At 48.2% G+C, this 9,467-nt stretch overlaps 1 protein-coding gene and 1 long non-coding RNA gene across 14 annotated transcripts in view; both read right to left on the reverse strand.

The window, feature by feature from the left end:
- FAM168A (family with sequence similarity 168 member A) overlaps positions 1–9,467 on the reverse strand; it is a 178,579-nt gene that overhangs the window by 42,405 nt on the left and 126,707 nt on the right. The window lies entirely within an intron of this gene.
- The window catches only part of LOC310892786, a 61,219-nt gene that overhangs the window by 20,462 nt on the left and 31,290 nt on the right, over positions 1–9,467 (reverse strand). Inside the window, exon 3 of the long non-coding RNA XR_014578412.1 lies at positions 1–8,582. This exon is cut by the window's left edge and continues 20,462 nt beyond it. This is a non-coding gene — a long non-coding RNA (uncharacterized lncRNA). The remainder of the gene's footprint in view (positions 8,583–9,467) is intronic.

The following is a 9,467-nucleotide window of genomic DNA, read 5'->3' on the forward strand; positions in this document are numbered from 1 at the left end:
CCCAGGAGCATCATTCAGGTACCACTGGGATGGGGCAGGCAGAAATCGGATGCTTTTCGTCACCGAAAACATTACTGAACCAGTTGTGCACAGGGAAAGTGATAAAAAAGGGTCTGCAGGTGTGGAGGGACCTCGCCAGGCCAACACAAGTTGCTGGAGACATTCATTTGACGAAATATGCTTCGTTCTTTCAAATGAAATTGCTGCTGGGAACCAACAGGAAGGTTTGGCAGCGATGCTTTGGACTGGAGCAAGGTGATTAGCCAGGTGGGAGCAACCAGTCAGTCTCTCAGTGGCTCTGCTGAGCAGCAGAAACGTATCAGGAAGAGAATTACTGGGCATGCGATGTTACAGCCCAGAGGCTACTTGCACACGTTCACTAAAATAATTCAACGGGTTCAGTAATTACCAAGCAATATCTGCAGCGCCTTGTCATGTCGTGTACTACACGAGGTACGGGAGAAGATCGGTGTATAATCTCCAGTAAGCTGAAAAATTGGAGAATAAAAGACGTGAGACTAGTTACAGGAAGCTTCTCTCTGTTGATGACCACGGGTGACAGTCCCCATCCCATACACAGAGTCCACGTTGCAGTAACACACACCTACGCGCTCCACTCACAGCTTCCACGGGGCTTCCACGGCTCTGTCCTTGCTTTTCCTTCTCCCCAGAAGGAGACCGTTATCGTGGCTAAAACCATTATCGTGGTGTCTAAGCCATTATCGTGGCTAAGTTAACCTCGGAGTGTATATGGACATAAGACTTACGTGTAAATAAACCTTTCCGACCTGTCCCTTGTCCCCAGAGTGCCCCAAGCATCCCTGTCCAGGGGGCACCTATGGAGGACCAGGTGAAGTCCCCGTAGCTCCCCCTTGAGAGCTCTCCCACCGCCTGGGTTCTCTGGGGAGCACCACGGTGCTGTCCGTATCCCACCCGTCCCCCAAACTTCCAAATCCTGGCTGCTCAACACCTCCAAAATGCGCCCCTTGCCATCCAGCCATGCAAATGTGTGCATCACCAGCTGGCAACACCACCGCGGGTCAGCAGCTGCAGCCTCACCTTGCTCTCCAAAATCCATTTTCTTAGCTCGTTACTGGGATCGATGGATATCTGTTTGGGACAGAGCTGGCCATAGCCACTCACCTCGCTCTGCAAATCCAACGCCCTTCACGGCCGGTCCTCACCCTCCCCAGAATGTCTCTGCTCAGCGCACGTAACCCTCTGCTTCTACCCGAATGCCAGGATTTTGATCGCTGAATATTAAAGACTTTTCCATTGCGTGCTTCAAAAGGAAAGGCCGATGGGAAACAAACACTTCGAGGTCAGGGTATTTCCCCGTTCGGCTCACAGAAGTGCAGAGGTGATCTTCCTCCCCGCCCCCCCAAGTCTCGTGTGCAAATTTTAATTGCTTTTCTGACATCTCCAGAATGTAATCTTCTTTCCTTGTTGTTACTAGGATTAGGGCAGTACGAAGGTAAAGCTATTTTTGATTAATATGGAAATCAGAAATTACTTTCCAGAGAAAACTGGGGACTGTTCCTAATACTACTTTATCTTTGGGGAATTATATATCTAAAGAGCAACAAGAGAGAGCTTGCAGCTCTCTAAGTCTTCCAACCAGGGCAGAATATGCTTAACAATATCTAAAAAAAATCTATTCTGATGGAAAGATGAGATTAATATAGCTAAGAAAGAGCTCAAGCTGAAGACAAAGAGAGTTAAACCTCCACAGAACAGTGAACATCAGTTCATCTGAAAAAAAAGATAATGAGACCATGCGGCCCCAAGCTTTATGGCTAAATTTGTTCCCAGTTCCAATCTCTTCTTGCTGAAGTTCAAATTTTCCCCAAGACCCTTCTGAATTCCTAATGGCTGCAAATCTGCGGAATATATCGCTAGCCAGCTCTTTCTTTTTGTGCGATCTGAAGAATTTGGAGATAAATACAGGGCCGGTTTGGACGAAGAACCTTAGTTCGTTTCCAAATCACTTCTACTGGAGAGTATTTCTCTTTTAACGTGCGTGATCTGAGCTCCTCCACAACGCCGTGCGTTGGCAGCACACAGGATGAAAACTCTGGCTCGTGTCTGAGGTCCCGTAACATCTCCTCGGCTGCCACAAGCAACGCATCCGAGGGAATTTGCCCAAATATTGAGTTACGGGGAGCAGGAGGTGAGATGTGGGCACCACCGGTCACGGCTGGAGGCCTGGTACAGGCGAGCCGCAGCGCTCCAACCCTCCTGCCACGAGCGAGTGCGGCATCCATCCGTAGGAGATGATTTAGAAGGAGTGGAAAAGGTGCAGCCTGGCGAGCTTCAGCCTGGGAAATTTTACTCCATTTCTCTCTGAAGTACTTAGGAAGCCCTGCTCCGACAGCTCCGTAGGTGTACGCTGAATAATAGGAAGCCCGTGGAAGAGGAACCATCCAGGCTACTGGTTTTTTTGTGAATGTTATCATTGGGTGCAGGAGATTAATGGGATTTTCGAATGGAATTGTAGCGCTTCGGCTACGCCTGGAAACAAAGGCATTTACTATGACTACCACAGAGGAGTGAAAAGGAGACAACTGCATTTTATCTTGAAAGCCCTCGCACACTTTCAAACAGATACAGGAATGAAATGGCTCCGTGTAGAGACAGAAAGCCCTCGAGGACTGGTTGGGCCAAGCTGCTGTGCTTTAAACTGACAAGATGTGGGGGCAGGCTATTTAGGATAAAGACACAACGTTGGAGCACCAGGCCTGGTAGCATTAAAAATTGATTTAGACACGGGAAACACTGAAATTGCTCTTGCAAAATCAGAGGTTCAGCTGCGTGTGCCGCAGAAAAAAAAAAACCCACATAGTGATATTTTCACATTCAGCAGGCACCCGGCGGTACAAGGGCTGCGTATATTTACCCTGGTACCTTCAGAGGATCACATCCAGGCTGGAATCTGTGCTGTATGAAAGGCAATGCTCTTAAATCTGCTCACGGCGATGAGCAGCATAAAATCATTCACAAAATCATCCTCCCTTTGCAAAGGTACAACGCACCGCTCACATTTCCTTCTTACCCTCCTGGTTTTCTTCCTATATTCCCTCCAAGGTATGATTTTGCAGGACGGCAGGTCTGCAACTCTCCTGCCATACCCTCTTCGTGGCATATTCTCTTTATTAACTGCGCACATTTGGGAGGGGAAATGTGTTTTCTTTGTCCATGAGAAAGTTTTCACCTCCTTAAAGACTAAGCTCACTCGACTCCCCGCTCGTCCTCTTCATTTCCACTGCAGCTTCCCTCCCTGAATTCTCCCGTGGGAACACAAATGATATAATTTTATTTTTTTTTTAGCAGCTGGCTCTGGTGACATTTCCTGCTGCTAGGTGTCTCTGGCCCTGCCAGGATAGATTAACTAGGGTTACCAAACATTTTGTTTGGGCAAGGAAAAGCTTCAGGGCACTGCCTCCATCTTCTATTAAAAGCACAGCAGGAACTCGGGAACATTTTCCTGTTGATCTCAGCTGCTTGATAAATGGAGATCTCCTCCATTCCTTCAGCAGGAGAGGGGACGTTTTTCGGAAGGGAAAGTAATTTCCTTTCTGCCTTATTGAGCTAAACACGGTAGTTAACTTCTCAAAGGTATTAAGGTCATTTTGTTATCCTTCCACTGACCGCTCGCCGAGCCTCAGTACCAGCCCTAAGGAACCGAGGCAGAAAAACTTCAGCTCTGCAGGCAAATTCCTGCAGATCCTGTGCTCCAGCAGCGAGGGTACATCCAGTCCGTAGATACTGACAATGATGAAACGCATCTGAATGCATAGAGCTCGGAACAATTACTGCCGAGCAGCCTTCAGCACGCCACGAGCAAGAGAGAAAGAAAAAAAAAATCTTCAACTATCTTTGGAAAGATGAACAATACTTCTCGTTATCAACACTTCATTTAGTACCGTACTTGCCCGAGCCCAATTATAGCCAGAAAAGGCAACTGGGAATGAAGAGGATCTGAGCAACCCCAGATAATGGGACAAGATTTTAAAAAAAAAAAACACTCCAAAAGCAATGAACTGATTTGGCACTCATCAGTCTGTCGGTAATGAGCAAACGCAGATTTCAAATCTAAATTCAAGTCGAACACTTCTGGAGAAAACGAATGCAACGCATGTTTCAGGGCACCCATCCCAAGTGTCACTGCTGGGTTCTCCTTCATCCTCCTCTCCTGCAGCTCCTGGCCATCCTTCTCCCTCCGGTCACTCCGGCTTTTGAGGCTCGGTGTCCTTTCCCCGTGCCATAATTGGGATCTCGCTCGCTGCAGCTCCTTTTCCATGCTTTTCCACACCAGTGCCTGCTTGCAGGAAAGCTGCTGAATCTCTTTTAAAGGGCTGTTTTTTGGAGAGAGACCCAAAACGTGTAGAGGGATGATACTGAGGGATAGGGAAAATCCCATAGAAAAGGCAACACAGATACCTATCAAGAAATGCTGCTGTCAGCCCTGGCCACCCCATGGTCTCACCTCTGCCACTTCCCAGCTCCTGACTCTGCAGATCCGTGGCTCTGACGCTGCACGAGATGCTTCAGCACAGGTAATGAGCACAGTTTGCGCACTGATTCAAATAATTTGCATCCCATCGAGGCAGATGCAAGATGTTAATTTTTAATAATTTGCATCCCATCAAGGCAGATGCAAGACATTGATTTTTTTTTTATATGAAAGGAGAAGCTTTTGGCTTTACAAGCGCAGGCAGACAATCACGTCTCCCAAGAGCAGGAACAAGCTCCGCTGCAGGTGAGCCAGGAGTATATGGCCAGCAGGGGACCGAAAAAGGAGGAAAAATCTCCCCAACATCTGGCACCGGCAGCACTTCCTTGAGTGAATCCCAGCTGCCTGTCATCCATCATCTCCTTCAGCCTTTGGCCTCCTCCGTGGACCACAAAACCTGCATCAAGCACCAATCCGATTTCAATGGATGCTTTTTGCCCAGGGATAAACGTGCAGACCCCCGAACCAGCAAGCAGAGATCTGGCAGCCAGGAGATCCGTTGTGGCTGGTGGCAGGGACTGGATCTGAGTTTGCTTTTGGTTCAGGGCCACCCCAGTAATGTCACAGCCAGCAAACCCTGCTGGCTGCCACCACCACTGTTTTCAGGGACATATCGAGCAAAGAATTACAGCCAAATGCTGCTTCGTCCTGCAGCATTTTATAAAAAAAGTCCTGCAGACTTTTATAACCTTACTTCTGCACACCGGAAAATTCCCTCACCTTAATTTTGGTGGTGCAAAAAGACCTGGGGGGGGGGAAAAGCACGGCTAGAAAACGCTGGTAGGAACTGCCTGCACGAACAAAAGCGTGGCAGGCCCGTGTTGAAGGCAGCACTCGAAACAAGCCGCCCCTCCGTGCCTCCAGAGGAAGCCTCGGTGCCCTTGTTTCACGCTGCTCTGTACAACTTAGCTGGGTTTTGACCTTAAAGGACTTTGAAGCTTCTGGGTAATCCAGCTGTGATGAGATTTCATATTCCTTGATGAAACATTTGAAGCTGCTGTTCGGTTTGCTGATGGATCCTTTTATATATCCGTGTGCAAGGCAGAAGCTCTTTTTCTTTTTTTTTTTCTGAAGATGGAGGGCACCCAGTGGACACCAGGCAAGCTTCAGAATAATTGTTCGACAACAAAGGGCATTTCTTTCTCCATCTTGAGACGTCGGTCTGATGGCTTTGCCGTGCTGTGGACAGCCAGAATCCTAATCTGTCAAAAAGTGGAGACTGTGCTGGCTTCTGAGCCTTTGTTTTTAATTTTTTTTTTGGCATTAGCCAACTTCAACTGTTCCTGAAAGGGAATCTAAACCTTAAATCCCAGAAACTCGTGAGATGTCCAGCGCACACCTGGCTCCTCCTGCCAAATAACATTTCAGCTTGACATCTCATGGGTGTCAAGGATGCCCACCCGTCAGCTGAAGTTCTCAGAGCAGAAGTACGTGACTTTTCTCTACAGGCTTGTCTCATCACTCCTGGCACCTTCCCTGGCACTCGCACTTACAGCTTCATCGCTGCCTTCAGCTGCGACCTCTCTGCACCAAATTCGGTTGAAGTCCTCACTAGCCTTTGTGGAGAGCATCCTTGCAACACAGCCTTCTCCCTCCACCCAGGCAGCCACCCCCTTCCCACCTCACACCCCAGCCAGCACAACAGTTTTCCTTCCAGCTCCGATGAAAACATTTGTTATTCCATCTCTGTGCATTCAGAATATGGCCGCAAGGACCATATCCTCAGCGCATGGCTTTCTCCATGACATTCTCCTTTCCTCTACTAGGAATAAGAAATGTGCGTCTGTTTTAGGCTATTTTAGTATTTTAGAAAGGGGAAGGACAGAAGAGGTTCACCCCACAGGTTTTCCTTTTATTTCTTCTTGCTAACTAGCTTTGACTCACAACCTGCTTAAAAATAGTCAGTGACAGGGTCCAGGACCATCAGCCTGCACCTCGGTCATGAGACCCCCATGGCTACTGACTGGGAACTTGCCTGTAAAGACAGCACACGCTGTGCTCGGTCGGTCATTTGTGTGCAAGCACCAAGCAGATCCCTGAGTAATTCAAGTCCAGTCATCGTGCTCGTCTCCTTTTCTCCCCCAAATCTAGCTTTGCTTGTGAATACGAGCTCTGGTTTCTCCTCGAACCAGGACTGACAACGATGACAACAAACAGCTACTCATCTGGAAACGCGGTGAGTAAGAGACCCCTCCGGTTTGCAGGCACTGAGCGTGTGTAATCTCGAGTTTGCCAACGGCACCGTCAGTTCTTTGGGCTCAGAATATCCCTGGGAGCCAAATGCCATCAAGCTCCGCACACCGAAGGCTTGGAGGGGGGAAAAGGTCTGCAAAAGATCATTCAGCAGCCACATACGCAGCCCTGAGCTCGACCTGAGCCCAGCAGCCATCTCTCACCTCCTCCAGATGACATCCCCTTATCAGCACGGCCTTTTTGTACACAGGCTAACGTATTTATTCATCTTCCCAGCCTGTGTTGGCCTCAGACTACCGCAGCAAAACCAAAAACCCGCCGTGCATTAACAGCATCCAGGAGGAAGCGCTCCTGAGACTCCTCTGCTTCCCTGCGAGAGCTGGCTGCTCTCTGATGCCCAGGAGGAAGTCGGGCTCAGGTCAGTCAATGCCAAAAGAAAAAAAAAAAGTAAAGAAAAGCAAAGAAAAAAAGTAGGTCAAGCAATTCACATTTGCTGAAAAGGACAAAGAACACTGCGGATTTTTATTACCTTATGCAAGCGCTACCAAATATCTGAGGCATCCTTTTTATCTGATTCAAATCCCACATGAGTAATCCATGATTAAATTTAGTGGGTGTGAAATTTCATTAGGTCGTTCAATTTTAAGCATATTGGATAATGAAGTTCTGTCGTCCTTCAGAATTGAGAAAAAAAAAAAATTAATACTATAATTTTTTATCTCACTTCCAGCCTCCCCCCATCTGCGAGATGATCCCCATTCATGTAATACATCAGTGTCGCACCGCTCCGTCTCTGATGCGGTTACGAGGCACGTGGCCTTATCTATCGGGAGAGGTTAACTGCGTGTAAACGCTGGCAGACAGCGAGGAGAAGAGCGGCAGAACCTCCTGGCTGCCCCTGTCAAAGGCTAAAACCAAAAGCAGACTTCACCTGATGTTCCTGAGCGTAAACACAGATCGGAAACGCAGCTCCGCTTGAAACGGAGCCACAGAGCAGCCAACGCTTTTACGAGCTACGGCGGAGTTCTCTAAAAGATCACAATTTCTTGGAAAAAAATCTTTGGACTACTTCACAACTATCACATGCGATCCCGTTTCTGTTAGTACGGGGAAAATGTTAATAGCTCGCAGATGCCACTTGAAGTCTTAACTTGCCAAAGAGCCAGACAATGCAAAGAGAAGCCACCGGCTCGCTCCGTACGAAAAGGGTCTTGCTGAAAGAAAACAAGAGAGGTTTGGAGTTTTGCCTGTTTTTTAAAATCCCCCTTTCTCAAAAACGCTGTCTGAAATCGTGCTTTGTAAAATGGAAACTCTGGGATGGTTTTATAAGACCCGTGGTGCAACTACGGGGATAGAATCACAGGATCAGCCTGTGCAAGCCAACCTCCAGCCACTGAACCGTAAATCGCCCTGAATTTCACAATTAGGACAAATAAACACTGCTTGTTTCCCCCTCCACAAGAGTATACAGTTAACTTTCTCAATCTGACCGGCAGTGGATGATAAGTACGAACTATCTGGGAAGAATCCAGCTGCGAAAGCGTTCCGGGACTGCCACGCTTCGTCTTGCTGCACTTTCAAGGCAAACAGATGAATCCAGTCTCTGCCAGTACAAATAAATAGTATCTATATACACACAGGAACAAGGAATTTTCATCTCGATGTCCTTCACCAAAGCAAGATGACAAATAATCAGTTGTGAAACGGGAGTTGTCAATTCTGCCTTAATCATGTGTTCAGTTTCAGTGTGACAGCAGTTGCAGTATTTGTCCCATTCCCCTAAATGGCTACCAGCTGTTTTCGGTAAATGAACTGAAGACAGCAAACACCAGTCTGCTTCCTACATTCTTCTGCGCTTCATTGCTGGATAGTTTTACTAAGAAAGAAGGAAAATAAAGTTCAGTGAAGAAGCAGAAGCATCGCACATCTAGAGAAGCATCAAGAAAACGATCACGCCTGGATGGACATCGCTCGATGGCACAAGACTCACACGTCTTGACCTGGATTGGAAATGTATGCCAAAGTCAGACCCCCATGTTAACCAACTCCCACTGGGAATTTATTTTGGTCTCCTGGAGAAGTTGAGAGGCATCAGTTGGGCACCAAATGCAAAACAAATTAAATGATACGGAATAGCAAAAAACAACAGGTCAACCTGCAACTGTGCGTAGCCATAGCCCCGGTGAGCTTCTTGGGATCAGAGAAGGGTTTGGGTTGGAAGGGACCTCAAAACCCACCTAATTCCAACCCCTGCCCCCAAACCAGGCTGCCCCCAGCCCCACCCAGCCTGGCCTTGAGCACTGCCAGGGCTGGGGCACCCCCAGCTCCTCTGGGCAGCCCTCTTCGGTCAGCATCTGCTTTCTGGCCAAGCTCCACCACATCCCCCCTCGTCTTCCTCCAAACCTGCATCCTTCACCCACCAAAACCCTCATCCCCTTCCAGATCCCTGCTAATGCTAAGCCTGTTGATCCTTTGTGCAGTTTAACACAAACTTTATCCGTCCTGCCTTCCTGGCTGCTTCTGGGCTGCTTCACCCCATTTCTCCTGCCTGGAGTCCCTTTCCGATCCCTGCGATCCCATCTGGTTTAATGTCACGGGGCGGTGACACCTGAGGGCTGGGTGGGTCACCAGCACCTGGAGGAGAACCAGTTATTTGCTGGTGCAGGCAATGCCACAGGACTGAGCAGGGGGAAATGGAAGAATGCAAAGGTAGACACAGAAAAGACCAAGGAAACTCAACACCTCTTCGCTTTGTCTTTAC

This window comes from Anser anser (genome assembly GCF_964211835.1).
Source record: "Anser anser genome assembly, chromosome: 1".
NCBI classification, from domain to species: Eukaryota; Metazoa; Chordata; class Aves; order Anseriformes; family Anatidae; genus Anser; species Anser anser.